This window comes from Tenrec ecaudatus, chromosome 8 (genome assembly GCF_050624435.1).
Source record: "Tenrec ecaudatus isolate mTenEca1 chromosome 8, mTenEca1.hap1, whole genome shotgun sequence".
Taxonomy (NCBI): domain Eukaryota; kingdom Metazoa; phylum Chordata; class Mammalia; order Afrosoricida; family Tenrecidae; genus Tenrec; species Tenrec ecaudatus.
The window spans coordinates 131,846,611-131,865,254 of NC_134537.1; the positions used below are offsets into that span (position 1 = coordinate 131,846,611).

At 40.0% G+C, this 18,644-nt stretch overlaps 1 pseudogene; it reads left to right on the plus strand.

The window, feature by feature from the left end:
- The first annotated feature begins 15,229 nt into the window (after positions 1–15,229).
- Positions 15,230–15,848, plus strand: LOC142454484 (NEDD8-conjugating enzyme UBE2F pseudogene; annotated as a pseudogene).
- Positions 15,849–18,644: the final 2,796 nt, after the last annotated feature.

An 18,644-nucleotide genomic window follows, 5' to 3' on the forward strand; every position in this document is an offset into this window, starting at 1 on the left:
AGGGGGTACTCTCCCCCAACCGATGCTCATTTGTTTTTGTTTTTTGATGTGAGGGGGCTAGTTCATTTGGAGATCATTCTATCAGGTCAGACTGTTAATCAAGCTATCTATTTAGAGGTTCTGAAAAGATCATGCAACAGTGTGTGACACAAAAGGGCTGACTCGTGGCAGACAGGACTGATTTTGCCACCAGGTCAATGCAACTGCTCAGCCATCTCAGTGAGCCAATTTGGAATAACAACAACAAAAAAAATGCATGCCTCTCTTGCCCCATCCACCTTACAAACCTGACCTCGCTCCTTGCAATTTCTTTTTGTTTCAGTGAATAAAGAGGGACAGGAAAGGACAGCAATTTGACAACATAAAAGAGGTGAAGAAAAAAGCAAGGGAGGTACTGTCAGCCATCCAATCAGATGAGTTTGAAAAATGTTTTTGAGAATGGAATTGCAAATTTGACAAATGTATTGTATGTAACGGAGAGTACTGTGAAGGTGATAAGGTTGTTTTGTAAAAAAAATTAGAGACATAGTTTTGAAAAAAAATTCTGTTGGGGGGGGGCTACCCCTGAACAAATCACTGTCCTACACTCTACCATCCTCACAACTGACACTGCTTGAATCCATTGTGGCAGCCTTCCATCTCCTTGAGGGCCTGCCCCTGTCTCGCTGCTCCTCTACTTGACCAAACATGACCTTCTCCAGGGATTGATCTTTCCTGACAATTTCTCCAGTCTTGCCATCCTTGCCTCTAAGGAGCCCTCTGACCCGACTTCTTGTGAGACCATTCAGTTCGTCTTTTAGCAGTCCATGGTACTTTCGACATTCTTCTCCAGGACCACCGTTCAAATGCATTGAGTCTTCCTGGGTCTTCTTTATTCAAAGTCCAATTTTCTCAAGCATATGGATAGCAAGGATATTATTCTATAATTTGAGCATTCTGTTGGGTCACCTATTTGGGGGGAATAAGTACAAATATGGCTCTCTTCCTGGCAACAGTCAAGTAACAGTCTTCTAACTTTTCTGGGATCAGTGAGTGAGTGCTTCCAGTGTTTCATCAGCTTATTGAGATGCATCAATTAGGATTTTATTAATTTCTGGAGACTGATTTTGGCTAATGTGTTCAGTGAAGTTTGGACTTCTTCCTTCAGCGTCATTGGCCCTCGTTCGTTTGCTCCCTCTTGAAATGGTTGAAAGTGACCCGTTCTTTTTAGTGCAGTGTTCCATCTCCTGCATCCTTCAATATTTTTTCCATAGACTCTAAATATTGCAACTTGAGGCTTGAGTTTTTTCTTGAATCTTTCAGGTTAAGATATGCTGAGGATGTTCTTCTTTATGTTTTTCTAATGAGGTCTTCGCACATGTCTTTATAGTATCTTACTTTGTCTTCTCAAGCTGCCCAATGAAATTTTCTGTTCAGCTCTTCAATTTCATCATTTCTTCTCCGTGCCTGAGCCACTCTTTGAATAAGATGTTTTAAAGTCTCTTCTGACATCCACTTTGATCTTTTCTATTTTTTCCTGTCTTTTGGGCGGCCTTTTGCTCTCTTCATGTATGATGTTCTTGAAGTCAGACAGTTCTTCAGGTCTGGCAGAGTTTAATGCATCAGATCTGTTCTTGCGGAGCTCTCAAAATCCAGGTGGAATGTACTCAGTGTCCTGTTTTGGCTCCTCCCATGGACTTGTTTTCATTTTCTTCAAGTTCATTCTCAACTTGCATAAGATCAAGTGATGGCCTGTTCCGTAGTCAGTCCCTGAACTTGTTTTAGTTTCTGATATTGAGCTTCTCCCTTGTAGTTGATTTTATTGCTAGGGGTTCCATCAGGAGAAGTCCATGGATATGATGATCATTTGTGTTGCTAACAACAGGTATTTGTGATGATGAAGTCATTGACCGTGCTCAATTCTATCATGTGATCACCAGCTTTGTTACTTTCACCAAGGCCATATTTCCCAACTACTTCTCCTTCTTTGTTTCCATCTTTTGAATTCAGTCACCAATAATTATTAATGCATCTTGACTGCATATTAGATCATTTTCAGATGGAAGATGTTGGTGGAATTCTGCAATTTTTTCATCATAACTTTAGTGATTCGTGCATGAGATGAATAAGAGTTGGATTGGTCAGGCTTCCTTCTATTCAGATAGACATTATCCTATCAAAGACAGCATCGTACTTCAGGAAAGATCTTGAAATGTCCTTTCAAAATGAATGCCAGGTCAGTCCTGTTGAGTGTCATTCCTGGCGTAGTCACCATCTGATTTTCTGGTTCCAAATGGCCTGTACTCTTTTATTATAATGCACTAACACCTAGAATATTTATCTTTGCGTCTCTCATTTCATTGTAAATAACTTCCAAATTTCTTAGAGTCATACTTTGCACATTCTAAATTCCAATTATTATTCATTTTTTGCAGCTGTTTCTTCTTAGGTTGAGTCCTGCCTCATCAGTAAATACAGGTCCAGAAGGCTTTCTCCATGCAGGTTAACTCCATCCTCATCACTAGGATCGGCGCTCCTTTGAGAAAGCAGCTCTTGCTCATATTTTGAGAGAGTTCCAATCTGATAAACTCATCTTCTGACTCCACCTCCAACAACACTGTGCTCCTATCTTTCAATTTTTTAGTAAGTGACAGAGTGTCGGTGCTAGCCATAGGGCTTTTAGTGGCTGATTTCTCTAAAGTTCACAGCCTATTCCTTCTTTGTTGTCTGTTCTAAGTCCAGGGGCTTTGTGAAGCCTGTTCACTTGAAGTGACACTACTGATATCTGAAAATAGCAATGACATAGCATTCACATCACAACACACAAGCCACAACAGTTCTACAAACTGACACAGAAAGGCGACAAACTTGAGAGATAAGCAAGGTCAGCATGGGCTTTTAGTTGTGTTTAGTGCATAATTTCACAAAAGTTTTACCCTTAATCCACCACTCATCTTCCTCTGATGAGTTTAATGCTTCCCTACCTTGTCGATGGTACAAACACTTGAGTAATTAAAAAAAAAGATATTCCTGGCAGGGCTTCACTCTGATTACATTGGTATGATCTTGAGTGAAAGAATAAGTATTTCAGAAATGCCTCCACCTTATTTGAATATGCAACTAAGGTTGAGAATCTCTCTGCGTTAGGCCCGTACTAGGGCTTCCTGAGATCTAGTCAAGTGGCTCATGCAGTCAGAACTCTTTCTGTAATAATGTGGTTGTTGTTGTATCGTGTTGCCATCAAATCGGTTCTAACTCATAATGACCCAATGTCCAACACCACTACCATCAACAAAACCACTACCTGGTCCTGTGCCATCCTCGCATTAGACTTATGTTTAAGCTCATTGTTGCAGCCAATGTGTCAATCGATCTTGTCCGGAGCCTTCCTCTTTTTTGATGCTCTTTTGTTTTACAAAGCGTGGTATCCGTTTCCAGGGACAGGTCTCTACTGATAACTAGTCTAAAGTACATGAGATGAAGTCTCACCATCATTGCCTCTAAGGAACATCCTGGCTGAACTTCTTCAAAGAAAGGTTTGTTTATTCTTTTGGCAGTTCATGGTATTTTCAATATTCTTCACCTGTACCATAAATCAATATATTATAAATAATTTTCTTGTAGTAATTGAATGGATTGTAACAATCCTAAGGCATTATTTGCCTTTTAGGACTGTGGCGACATTCACATTGGTAACGCAACACCATTGGTGCATCAAATTTTGGGTATCTAGCTGAATCAAGAGATTGAATGTTACTGCATTCTAATGGCCACACACTGACAGTTAAAAAAAACATATAGATCAACAAATAGCTGATTTATCTTCTGAATGCCGTTGGCAATTCAATAAATATTAATTTTCTTAAGACTTCACACTGGACTAGATGTACTCTTCGCATATGTGAAAAAAATAGGGATTATGCACAATGCATGCTTTCTACATATAGGATTCAGCTAGTTGTTCTGAGGAAAAATACTTGTATAATGGAGGTATGAGTTAAAACTAGTGTCAGAGCAATAAATTGATGACGGATACTTTGCTTTGATTTGGGGTTTTTCTTACCTATAAAAGAGAATATTCATTTTGAAGAAAATCTGTACAAAATGTGTTCTGCTAGTATTTTTTCTCTATCCGAGTTCGATTACTTTCTTTGCTGTCCAACGCCAGGCTTTCAACATTGGAATTTCCAAAAGTTAAGCCAGTCAGAGGGCCAGAGACCGTCTTGCTACCTGATAGACAAGATGAAATAGGGAGAGCAGGTTTCAATAAAAGTTCAATTTTGGAAAACTAATATTCACAAGTGTGAGGCTTAACAGCTTCCCAAAAGAAAGAGTTCTCTTTCTGTTGGTCTTCTCCCACACCCACTTTATATATTTTAGATATATACTGCATTGTTACCCTTCCAATATTCCCACTGGGTTGTTGTTTTGTTTTTTACAGCTTCATTGGCACTTCTTCCACACACCATACAAGTCAATAGTTCAGTCATATCAAAGAGAGGGTTTTTTTTTTCTCCCTGTGTTTTCTACTTTGGACTTAAAACATTTTTAAACCTTTTATTAGGGGCTCATAAAACTCTTATCACAATCCATACGTACATCAATTATGTAAAGCACATCTGTACATTCATTGCCCTCATCATATTCAAAGCATTTGCTCTCGGATCCTCTTTTTCTCCCCTCCCTCCCCGGTCCCCCCTCCCTCATGAGCCCTTGATAATTTATAAATTATTATTTTGTTATATCTTGCCCTGTCCGACATCTCCCTTCACCCCCTTTTCTGTTTTCCGTTCCCCAGGGAGGAGGTCACATGTAAACCCTTGTAATCCATTCCCGCTTTCCAACCCACTCTCCCTCTACCATCCCAGTATAGCCCTTCACACCCCTGGTCCCGAAGCTATCATCCACCCCGGATTTCCTGTGCCTCCAGATCCTATCTGCACCAGTGTACATGAGAGGGTTTTTATCTGATTTTTAAAATCGTTTTATTAGGGGTTCATACAACTCTTATCACCATACATACATACATCAATTGTGCAAAGCACATTTGTACATTCATTGCCTTCATCATTCTCAAAACATTTGCTCTCCACCTAAGCCCCTAGCACCAGCTCCTCATTTTTCCCCTCCCTCCTTCCCGCTTTCCCCTCCCTCATGAACCCTTGATCATTTATAAATTATTATTTTGTAATATCTTGCCCCATCCAATGTCTCCTTTCACCCACTTTTCTGTTGCCAGTCCCCCAAGGAGGAGGTCACATAGATATCCTTGTAATTGGTTCCCCCTTTCCAACTCACACTCCCTCTACCCTCCCACTATTACCACTCACAACACTGGTCCTGAAGGAATCATCCATCCGGGATTCCTTATGTTTCCAGTTCCTATCTATACCAATGTACTTCCTGTGGTCTAACCATACTTGTAAGGTAGAATTGGGATCATGATAGTGGGGGAGGAGGAAGCAATTATGAACTAGAGGAAAGTATTATGTTTCATCTTTGCTACATCTCACCCTGACTGGCTCATCTCCTCCCCGAGACCCTTCTGTAAGGGGATGTCCAGTGGCCTACAAATGGGCTTTGGGTCTCCGTTGTGAATGCGCGCCCTCATTCACTATGCTTTTTGTTCTGATGATGCCTGATACCTGATCCCTTCAACACCCCATGATCGCACAGGCTGGTGTGCTTCTTCCATGTGGGTTTTGTTGCTTCTGAGCTAGATGACTGCTTGTTTACCTTCAAGCCTTTAAGACTCCAGACGCTATGTCTTTTGATAGCCGGGCACCATCAGCTTTCTTCACCACATTTGCTTTATCTTCAGCAGTTGTATCAGGAAGGTGAGCATCATAGAATGCCAATTTAATAGAAGAAAGTATTATTGCATTGAGGGAGTACTTGAGTGTAGGACACATGTCCTTCTGCAACCTTAATACTAAACCTATAAATATATGCACATAGATCTATTTCCCCATCCTCATATATAGATATATTTGAATATGTACATGCCTTTATTTAGACCTCTATAAATGCCCTTTGCCTCCCAACTCTTTCCTCTATTTCCTTTGACTTTCCTCTTGTCCCACTATCATGCTCAGTTCCCCCCAGGGTTTCAGCAATTCCTCTTGGTTATATTACCCTTGATCATGCCTGACCAGGCTTCCTACACCCTCCTCACCACCAATTTGGATCACTTGTTGTTCTCTTGTCCCTGGGTTTGTTAACACCACTACCTTTCCCTCCACCTCCCCATCTCCTATGTTGCCCAGAACGGTGGGTCCCGTTGTTTTCTCCTCCAGATTTTTCACCCAGCCTATCTTATTTAGACAGATCTGCAGAGATAATAACATGCACAAAAACAAGACAGAGCAAAACCAAGCAACAATGTACAACAAAAGAACAACAAACCAATGACAAAAAAATACCAAAACAAAGCACAACAAGAAAGAAAAACTTATAGTTAGTTCAAGGATTATTTTTGGCATTTAGGAGTGTTTTCCAGTCCAGTCTGTTGGGGCACCACGCCCTGGCCCCAAAGTCCACCTTCAGCATTCCATGGGGACCTCACCACTCCATTCCCTTGCTGTTCTATTACACCCCCTTAGTGTTTTACCTCGGTGTGGCAGGATTAGATCAGGTGCAATTCCTACACTGTTTCCATTGTCATCCCCTGAAGGGCAGTGAGTCAGTGAGGGAGGTCATGTCTCATAGTGGGGCCGGCCACATGGTCCTCTCTGTGGACTGGCTGTTCTAATTGGGAGCATCATCCTCAAGGCCTGGTGGGCCAGGATGTGATCTACTCTCTCCTCCTCCCCCTTCATTTGCTCCGTGTGCTCAGATCAAATAAGTCCCTCTCCCAGAGCTGCAGATTCAATGCTGTCCTTTGAAATAAATTCATCTGGGGTGATGGGCAGGTGTCCATGTATTTGGGGTTGGGGCCGGTCTGTTCCCTACTGGTTCCGTACTCCACCCCGTCATCTTGCATTCACATCTTGGAGCACTGGGTTGAAGCCTGGTCTCTCTTTCCCTGTGAAGATATAAACAATATTCTACCCTTGGGTGGGTTAGTGCCCTGTGCCCCCGCTACCCATTTCTTTTTTATTATTAATATTTTCCTTTCCCCATCTCATTTTTAGTTGGCTACCATATGTATCCCTGTATTTTGTCTGGTCCCTGCCATACTAGCTGGTCCTTACCCCAGGAATGTTTGTATACAGTAGCTTTTTCCTTTGCCCCCTTTGCAATTTTTTTTTTTAAAGCTTACCTCAGCAGACGCATGTACTTGTCTTTTTGTGCTTGGCTTTCTTCCCTTAGCATGGTTTCCTCCAGTTCTTCTCATGCAGTGATGTGCTTCATATGTTCATCACTGTTTGTTAGCAATGTGTAGTACTCCATTGTATATATGTACCACAGCTTTTTAATCCACTCGTCAGTTGAGGGAAATTTGGGTTGTTTCCAACTCCTTGCAATTGTGAACTCAATAAACACTGGAGCACAGATGTTTGGCTTTGGTTTGTTTCTTGCCTTTTCTGGGAATATGCCCAGTAGGGGGATTGCTGGGTCATATGGTAACTCGATTTCCATCTGTTTCAGATATCACCAGATCTATTTCCATAGTGGTTGTACTTGCCTACAGGTTCACCAGCAGTGGATGAGAGATCCTGTCTCCCCACAACCCCTCCAAAACTTGTTGCTTTCTGATTTTTTGATTTGGGCTATCTTTGAGGGTGGTAGGTGGTACCTCATTGTTGTCTTAATTTGCATTTCTGTTATTGCTAAAGAGTGGGAACATTTTCTCATATGTTTTTTGGTCATTCAGACTTCTGCCACTGTGAAACCTCTGTTCAGGTCCTTTGCCCACCTCTTCAGTGGACAATTACTTTTATTTCTTTTTGGAAGCTAGCAGAGTATTGTAGATTTTAGTGATAAGACCTTTGTCTGATGTGTCATTGCTAAAGATGTTTTCCCAGTCTTGGTGAATTATTTTGATGTACGCAGGTGTTTTATCTTCAGTATATCTCACGTGTCAATTTGTGCCTCCTTTATGTTTGTGTCCTTCCCTATTTCTGATGTCCTATGCATTCCCTGTGCCAAATTCTCAAGTTGGTCCCAGTTCCCCCATTGATGGACCTAATAGTTTGGGGTTTAACTTCAAGGTCTGTGATCCACCTTGAGTTTATTCTTGTGCATGGAGTGAAATAGGGTCTTGCTTCATTTTTCTGCAGGTAAATATCCATTTTTTCTAGCACCACTTGTTAAAGAGGGCATCTGCTTCCCATTGGATATTTTTGGGGCCCTTATCAAAGATCAGTTGTATGTATGCTGATGATTTTATTTCTGGGTTTTATTCCATTGGTCTGAGTATCTGCCATTATACCAATACCATGCAGTTTTGACAACTGTGGCTGTATAGTATTTGCTAAAGTCGGGTAAAGCAAGCCCTCCCATGTATCCTTCTTTTTGAGGAGTTTTTTGTTAATTCTGGGCTTCTTCCCTCTCCATATGAAGTTGGTAATCAGTTTTTCCATTTCTTTGAACAAACATGAGGGTAATTGTATCGGGATTGCATTAAACTTATATAGTGCTTTAGGCAGAACTGAAATCTTGACTATATTGAGTCTTCCAATCCAAGAGCATGGGATTTTCTTCCATTTGTTGAGTTTGCTCTTGCTTTCTTGTAACAGTGTTCTATAGTTTTCCCCATATAAATCATTTGTTCTTTTAGTCAGGTATATCCCTAGATATTTCAATTGGTGTTTTGCTATTGTGAAGGGTACCACCTTTTTGATCTCTTCTTGTGGTCTTATCCAATTTGTATAACAGTCCGATGGACTTCTGTTTGTTGATCTTGTATCCTGCCACTCTGCCAAACTCCTCTGTTGTTTCCAGGACTCCCCTTGTGGAACTTTTGGGATTTTCCATATATAAAATCCTATCACCTGCAAATGACAATAGTTTTATCTCTTCCTTCCCCAGATGAATACCTTTGATGTCTTTTCTTTGCCTTATGTTGTTAGCTAAAACCTCCGGCATGATATTAAATAAGAGTGGGAACAAGGGGCATCCTTGTCTGGTCCCCTTTTTCAGTGGGATTGTGTTAATCTTTTCTCTATTGACTACCACATTAGCTGTTGGTTTTTCATATATAGCTTGTATTGTCTTGAGGAATTTTCTTTCCATTCCTATCTTCTCAAGTGTCTTAAACGGGAATTGGTGTTGGATGTTGTCAAATGCTTTTTCTTCATCTATCAATATTATCATGTGGTTCTTATAGTTTTTCATGTCAATGTGATGAATAATACTAATGGTCTTTCAGATGTTGAACCATCCCTGAATCCCTGGTATGACTCCCACTTCGTCATGGTGAATTATTTGTTTTATATACTTTTTTATTTTGTTGGCTAGTATTTTGTTAAGGATGCTTGCATGGATGTTCATTAGGGCTATTGGTCTGTGAAGCCATCTGGTCCAAGGGTTTTTTTGTTGGTAATCCCTTGATAAGCTTGTCTATTTCTTCTATTGCTATGGGTCTGTTGAGATTCTTGACATCCATCAATGATAGTCTAGAAAGGGTTTGTTTTTCCAAGAATTTGTCCATTTCTTCTAAATTGTTGAATTCACTGGAGTACAATCCTTTGTAGTACGGTATAATTATCCTTTTGATTTCTTTAAGGTCTGTTGTAATGTCCCCTCTTTCATCCCTTATTCTTGCTATTGGAATTTGTTCCCTCCTTTCTTTGTTTAGGTTTGCCAGTGGCCTGTCGATTCTGTTTATTCTTTTAAAGAACCAACTTTTAGCAGCATTTTTCCTTAGTTTTCTTATTTTCCCTATCCTTAAGCTCAGCCCTTATTTTTATTATTTCTTTTCTTTTGCTATTATTAATAGAGTTGTCCTGCTGACTCTGTTCTAGTTGTTGTAAATTTTGTACCAGCATATCAGTCATGAGTCTCTCTTCCTTTCTCAGGTGTGCATGTATTTCTATGAAACTTCCTCTGATGACTGCCTTTGCTGTGTCCCATAAGTTTTGGCACATCGTGTTCTCATTCTTGTTGGTTTCTAGAAATTTCCTAAGTTCATCTCTGATCTGTGCCAGTATGCACTCCTTTTGCAGTAGAGAGTTATGCATCCTTCAATTGTTTGCTCTTGTTTTCCTCATCTACCTTTTGTTGATTTCCAGCCATATGACACAGTGGTCAGAGAGAGAGGTCTATATGATATGTGCTTAAATTTATATAAATTTGCTTTATTCCCCACCATGTGTTCAACATTGGAATATGTGCCATGCGGACCTGAAAAGAATGTGAACTTATTTTTTATTTGGATGAAAAGCTCTGTAAATATCGATCAGATCAAATTGTCTAATTGTAGTGTTTAGATCTCTAGCCTCCTTGTGGAGTTTCTTTCCCTGTGATCTGTTTTTCTCAGAGAGTGGTGTATTGAAGTCACCCACTATAATTGTTGAGGCTATGATTTCTTTTTTATCTTTTGGAGTATTTTGTTGACGTATTCAACTTCTCTCTCATTCAGGGTATATATGTTTACAATGCTTAGTGATCTTTGCCTTCCATTCCTTTGAGCACTACATAGTGTCCCTCCTTATCTCTTTTTGTGGTTTGCACTTTGAGGTCAATTTTATGCGAGTTTAGTATTGCAACCTTTGCTCTTTTTGAATTGCTGTTGACTTGGTATGCTTTTCTCCAGCCTTTGATTCTCAACCTATTTTTGTCTGTAGTCTTGAGATGTGTCTCCTCTAGGCAGCAGATTGATGGGTTGTATTTTCTAAGCCAGTCTGCTAGTCTCAGTCTTTTAATGCCTGGGTTCAGGCCATTTATATTCAAGGTTATCATCTCTATCTGCAGACTCTGTGATGTCATCTTACACCTTTTGTGTTGGGTGTTTTCCTACCTTTTGTTCTCATTAGTCTCTTGTGTGTGCGTGTGTGTGTGTGTGTGTGTGTGTGTGTGTATCATTCTTGACTTCGATCCATCCTTAAGCCAATGCTATCTTGGGTTCTGTTTCCTCTTTGTTGCCCTCTGGGTGAGATTGTTCTATGTGGCGATCTCTTATTTATGCTTGGTGAGTGTTGTTCTTCAGCCCATACTGGGTCAGCAAGATCTTTTGTAGGGCGGGGTTTCTTCTAACATATTCTTTGAGTTTTTCCTTGTCTGGGAAGATGTACTCCTCTATCTATCTTGATTGATACTTTGGCTGGGTAGAGTATTCTTGGGTTTGCATTGTTTTCCTTCAATTTTTGGAATATGTTACTCCACTCTCTCCTCTTCTTCATAGTTTCTGCTGATAGGTCTGAACATATTCTTATTTAGGAAACTTTATATGTGATTGTTTGTTTGTTTTTCCTTAGATGCTTTCATGATTTCTCCTTTTCCTCAAAGTTGGATATTTTAGCTATTATGTGCCTTGGTGATTACTTCTTGGGGTCCCATCGTGATGGTGTTCTTTCAGCCTCCTGGACGTTTTCCTGGTTTTCATTCAAATAGGCTGGGGAAGTTTTCCTCCAAGAATTCCCTCGCTATTGTTGCAGATGACTTCTTTGTTGTGTCTTCCTCCAGTAGGCCAATAATTCTAATGTTGTTTCGCTTCATAGCATCAGACGTAGCTCTTAGGTTTTCCCAGCTTCTCTGATGATATTATTAGATTTTTTGTTTGCATTTGTTAAAGTTTGCTTTGGGCAGACTGATTTCTTAATTGTTTGAGAGTTGTTTACAATGAGCATGAGGGTGGTTCTAAGGGAAAATTCGCTGTATTGTCTTACTAGAGCAAATCCTTGTCTATCAGATTAATATTTATCATATTACTGCAAGAGGAACCTTGAGGTTCTAAATATATGGTGGATCTGGTTCCTCTTTCATTGGGCGACCACGAAGCCCAGGGTGCCAAAGTCTTATGGTGGCCATCTTTTGCTTCTTTTCCCACCAGGGAGTTTCAGCCCTGAGTTGTTTTGAGGTAAAGTCCAGTTAATTTATATTTCTATGTGAGTCCTTCTGGTGTGGCCCTTGGGGGATGTGATGTTCCCTCTAAGGCCAGCACCGAAGGATATCTTTGTGCTTATTCCATGGTGTGGATCATTGAGGGTTGGTTAGAAACTTATTCAAAGTGTCTATCCAGGACCTTAAAAGCAGTTTTGTTTTCCCCAAGGTTTCCTAGGGTTATTGTTTCATGTCCCTTCCTGATGTGAGGTTGCTCCTCTGCACTTACCCACCTTTCCCAACAACAGAAATATACGTGCTTCCTCTGAGATGAAGATGCTCTCCTCCATGGGTTTTAGCTTAATTTTCCAGTCAGATTCTCCTCCCATTTCCATAGAGGGCCTGTTCGTGTTTGTCAGCTCCTGCCTCACCATTGTATAGCAACAAGTGGATGAGTAGATAATAAGATTAAAGAATGAAAGAGCACCAGCATACACACATTAACAGCTCTTCCACTCCTTATTCTAGTATTATGTCCTTCTACTTTTATTGTCAATACTTCTCTCTCTTGCTCTTTCATTCTTTAATTTTATTATCTAACCATCCAAAATCTTGCCATCCTTGCCTCTACAGATCACTCTGGCCTGACTGCTTTCAAGACAGGTCAGTTTGTCTTCTTGACAGTCTGTAGCACTTACAATATTTTCCTGGAGCCCCTCAGTGAAAATGTATCAATTCTTCTTCATTCTTCCTTATCTAATGTTCAGATTTCACAAGCATCTGAAGCAATTGAACATAACATAGCTTGGGTCAGGTGCACCTTAGTCCTCAAGGTAACAACCTTGCTTTTCTAGACTCTAAATAAATCTTGTGTAGTAGATTTACCTAATGTAACATGTCTTTTGGTCTTTTGACTGCTGCTTCCATGAGCATTGGTTGTGAATCCAAACACCATGAAATCATTGACAATTTCAACCTTTTCGCCATTTATCATGATGTTACCTATTTGTTTTCTTGAGGAGTTTTGTTTTCTTGACACTAATTCATAATCCATACTCAAGGATGCAATGCTTTATCCTATCAGCCAGTGCTTCAAGTCCTCCTCACTTTCAGCATGCAAGGTTGTGTCACCTGCATAATGCAGGTTGTTTTCTTAATAAGTCTTCCTTCAATGCTGACGTAACATCCTTCTTAATATAATTCAGCTTCTCTGATGATTTGCTCATCATACAGATTGAATAAGTATGATGATAGGATACAGCCCTCAGCCATACCATCCTAATTTTAAGCCACACAGTATTCCTTTGTTTTGTTTAAACAACTGCCTTTTGATTCTTGTTTAAATTCTGCAGGAACACAATGAAGTTATGATACACACTGGCAAATGCCTTGGCATTGTCAATAAAGCACACCTAAATATCTTTCTGGTATACTCTAAAGTGATCTCAGGATCCTTCTGACATCACCAATGATATCACAGGGGATGTGCCTGGTGATATTTACTTCCATTTCTAAATCCAGCCTGATGCTCTGACAGCTCTCTCTGAATGTACTGCTGAACTAATTGTTTCAAAGGAAGGACAGCTCAATAGGATAAAATGAAATATTATAATGAAATGTGCAAAGACTTAGAGTTAGAAAACCAAAATAAGAACATGCTCGGCATTGCTTACATTGAAAGATCTGGTGAAAACATTCAAGCCTCGAGTTGCAATACTAAAGATTCTCTGGGAAAAATATTGAATAATGCGAGACTCAGGAAAATAATATGCAAAGTATACAGAGTCACTATACTAAAAACAACAAAAACTAACTAGCCAATAGTCCCACCATTGTAGGAGGTAGCATATGAGCAACAACTGATGAAACTAAAGGAAGAATTTTCAAGATTCACTGAAATTCATTAGCCAAAAACAAGGCCCCAGGAATTAATGGAATACCAACTGAAATGTTCCAACAAGCTGATGAAACCCTGGAAATACTTACTGGTCTATGCCACGAAATTTGAAAGATAACTAGTGGGCCAAGTGATGGGAAGATATCCATAGTTACACTCATTCATCAAGATCCTCAATAAAAGAAGATCATTGATGTCACATGCAAGTAAATTTTTGCTTATGAGGTTAGTAGTAATAATAAACATTTTTTAAATTATATAATGAAATTGTCAACATCTAGGAGAGTTGCATAAGTCAATGACTCCTTATTTTCAAAAGACCAATGCATGGCATTTCATATTATTCATGGGTAAAAGTCCCATCAAAGTGTATTTGTCACTACTAGAATTCTCTATTGTAGTTTCAGCTTCTAATATTCATTACAAAGGCCACACAAAAATAAAATCACAGACAAAATTCATGATAAAATGGTTTATTAAGGAAGTTAACAGGTTGTAATGCTAGTGAGATTTTCCAAGGAGAGTATCATCTAATCTTTAGAAAAAAACATAGGCTTTCTACTCCAGTAAATATTTACAGACTCAGAAAACCATAGGGGCAGTCCTACTCCGCTTTTGCTAGCAGGTCACAAATGACTGAACAATAATGAATTTGTTTTGAGTTTTCAATCAAATAAGAACATTCTGGTTGCATTTATTTCAAACAAAATGCTCCTTTGTAGTGAGGATAGTAGGACTTCAACTCTCTTATTTGGATGTGTCATCCTAGTTGATAAAGTAATAAAGGTAACAAAGGACTCAAATCATGAGAATGATGTGAGACAGGGAGAGACTTTATTCCATTACACATAAGAAAGAGTAGAATGTGCATCAACTAACAGCAAGAACAACATGAACGAAGACAAAGGCAAACTTCTCTAAAAAGGATATTAAAATCCTCTGAATGTATCAGGTCACATTGTCCTGTACGCTTCAAACAAAGGCCATCATGGAACAGATTGAATTTAGAAGCAGAAATAAGAGAGAGCCCAGCATTCTTCTTTTAAGACAGCCATTAAAGAAATTTAATAAAAAAAACATCACTCTTCTCACTAAATGTTTTGGTGTTTTTGAATGAGTTATTCTTCATAAAATATTGTATGTTAGTGTATAATGGATTGACTATTTTGAAATTGTTATGCAGATTTTTAATAGCTCTGCATGATCATATAATGTCTAATATGGCAAATATAGGAAAAGGAGTCCCTATGTGGTGCACATGCTTACTGTACTTGACTACTAACTGGACGGTTGTTAGCTTGAGTCCACCCAGGCTAGACTCAGAAGACACAGTGATTTATATCTTAAAAATTAGTCAGGACTTCTGGTCCGCCGCCCAGAGCCGGCGCCGCCGTGAGGGCTGCGTCTCACCGTCGCCGCAGGGGCCGGGCATAGCGTTGGCTCCCAGGCCGCCTCGCCGCTCTCGGGGAGTCCAGGGGGAAGAGCAGTGATGCTCACTCTGGCGAGCAAACGGAAGCGGGATGACGGTCTCAAAGGGTCCCACTCCGCAGCCACCGGCTCCAATTCCACGCGGAGGGGGTCTGTGAGAGACAAGCTGCTCGTCAAAGAGGTTGCAGAGTGTGTTGCAAACGTACCTTGTACCTGTAAGGTGCATTTTCCTGATCCCAACAAGCTCCACTGCTTCCAGCTAACCGTGACCCCAGATGATGGTTACTACCAGGGTGGAAAATTTCAGTTTGAAACTGAAGTTCCTGATGCCTACAACATGGTGCCCCCCAAGGTGACGTGCTTGACCAGAATCTGGCACCCCAACATCACAGAGACAGGGGACATCTGTCTGAGTTTACTGTGAGAACATTCGATTGACGGCACTGGCTGGGCTCCCACGAGGACGCTGAAGGATGTTGTTTGGGGATTAAACTCCTTATTTACTGATCTTTTGAATTTTGATGATCCACTAAATATTGAAGCTGCAGAACATCATCTGCGGGACAAGGAGGACTTCCGGAATAAAGTGGAAGACTACATGAAACAGTACGCCAGATGATACAGGAGGCCTGCAGGGCCGGGATTGTGCGCTGCCCTCCGTCCCCATCACGGTCCCTCTGTCCCACCGAGCTGGACCAGCCCGTGACACACTGGTCTGAAGAACAGCTTCCACCTGCCCAAGTTAACTGGAGAACGCAATGTAAAATCAGCAAGGAATGCGTCTTGGGTTCTGAAGAATTGTCTGCTTTCCTCCTTAACGTGGGTTTGGTTTGAACCTGCCCCGCACAGGCTGCTGGTGGAATTCTTGCCGAGTTTCACTGAACTCACAGTGGCTAGAGCTTGCTGACCCTCCCCAGCAAACCGCCCTGCGCCAGTGATGCTAATGATGTGGACCATGTGACCCACAGAGTGTCAGCAGGAACCTGCTGCCCAGACTCTGCTTGGATGTGAAGCCTCCTAGCCCTCCCTCTCGTGTGCTGGGACTCTGCCCAGGGGTTGCCAGGCTCCCCAGAAATGCAGAGTCATTTATTGTCTACCTTCCTGAGATGCATTGGTTTGTTTTTTATTTAATGTAAGTATATTTTGGAACAGAAAAAAAAAATTAGTCAGATTACAAGGATCTACATATAACCTCCTCCCTGGGGGATGGACAACAGAAAAGTAGGTGAAGGGAGACATCGGACAGTGTAAGATATGACAAACTAATAACTTTCCTGATGCTGACTCCCAACGACTCTATAAAGACAATATAAAACACGCTCTTTGGGTTTCTGAGGCTGTAAATCTCTATGGATTCTAAATAATTTTCACGAGTCTAAAAGATCCCAGATATTAAACACCAAAAATCAACACATTTAAAAACTACTGCATTGAACCAAAGATGAAAGCTACCAAAGTCTTGTAAGATATATGAACCAATTGAACCAAAAGAACTGAGGATGGAAGGTGAGACAAAAGTCCAAGGGAAGTCAGAGTCCAGACATATTTTGAAGACGCGACATGGCCAAGGTGAAACTGGCAGGTGAGAGGGATGGTTTTTACAGGGGCAGGTCAAACAAACTGGAGAAGAAAATTATAGATAGTGATCTAGGCATTCGACAACTGTCTTCTAAACCAGAGAATGGTTCACATTTGGGGAAGAAAGATATAAATATAATAAATGCTCTAGTGGATATTGTTCTGACTTTTAAAGAGAAGAGTTAGAATTTACTGTCTTACCCTTGTTGGATGATAGATATACCTTGTGATTTTTAGGGAGTTGAGAGGAGACGAGACCTTGAGGAAGAGTAGTATAAAATAACTAATGTTTTGCTCTCGTAAAGTCATTTCTTCTTTTTCTTCTTCAAAAAAATATCTGCTATACCTTAATTGATTGTCAGAGTATTTGACACACTATTAGGATCTCTGAGGTCAGAAGGTGTGGCCATATGACTCTGTAAAGACTTAAAGCCTTGGAAACCCATGGAGGCGATTCTACTCTAACCTCCAGGTTCACTGTGAGTTGGAATTCATCAACTGGATAGCAGTGGACTTGGTTTGGAGAGAATGCGAAAGTTATCATAGACTACCTGTGACAAATACGTAAGCCTGCCCAGACCGAGTATGAAGAAAAACCTCTGTCCTTGACTAACTAGCAGCAATCACATTCTCCAAGTACAACTGACAAGTCGTCCTCTAGTCTCACAAACGTGGTGCCATTTCCCTAACGACATGTCAATGGCTCTGTTTCCAAGCTCTTCGTGCTCATCAGATTTTTAGACACCGGACACGTGGTTTCCACTGAATGTGTGCAGACTGTCACGGGTGGTCACTAGGAAAAGGAAGAAGGGGGCAGGCACTCTATTTCCTGAGAGATGAATACAAAATACCAGTTTGTGAGGAATTTAATCAATGACACATTTCTTAAATTTTGTGCTTGTTTCTGATCCTCTTTAAGGGAAAATGACTTGAATTGATCTTAGATATATGCATCTTTGATGTTCTATAGGAAATATTTCAAATCCAATAAGTTCAAACAGCCTATTAAACAAGTTTTCTGAGAAAGGCAAGACTGAAACTAATGTAATGCCCCTAGTAACTTCAAACACTGTAACTTACTAGAACAATTTAATTGATAGCTTAAAATACCAGTCATCTCAAATACCTGAAATAATAGCATTAAGAAAAAATATATAAAAATTTTTAAATGATGAAAATAAAATTTTCTTTCCTAAATGACTATCACAGGCTTTTCTGTTCCTTGATTGAGAGTTCTATACACATCTGAACCAATAACCAGTAGCCATGAGTCCAAGGACATTGACACGTGCAGTTCCCTGTGTGTTGGTTAGTAATGCGCTCCATTGGATCGCTCCTCATTAGCCGATCACCAGAATAGGTTTCTACCAACTTTGATAAAGAATAGGTATACAGCCTTATTTATTTTCCTTTTTCCCATTAAAAGATATTATGTGTTTTTATATTTTAGTTCTTTTAGATAAACTATAGAACTATTTGGTCTCCAAACTTTTTTTATCCTAAAAATTTTATACATTTGACTGAATTACATTGAAATTATAGATTAACATAGAATAAATGGATGATTTCACAATTTGGAGAGTCCACTCTAAAAGCTTAAAATGTAGTGTATATATCTATTTAATTAACTTTACTTTTTTCCTTCACTTGCATTTTGCAGTTGCAAGTCTTCTAGGCAGAAAATAAGGTTACATACATGAAAAGTATAAAACAGTAGATTAACTACAAGGAAGTTGAAAGAAAATAAATCTATTGCTAGATACAAAAAATTTATAACAAGGGACACAGAGAAAATCTCACAAACATAAAGGGCTGGTAGTCTAAGAAGTAATGGTGG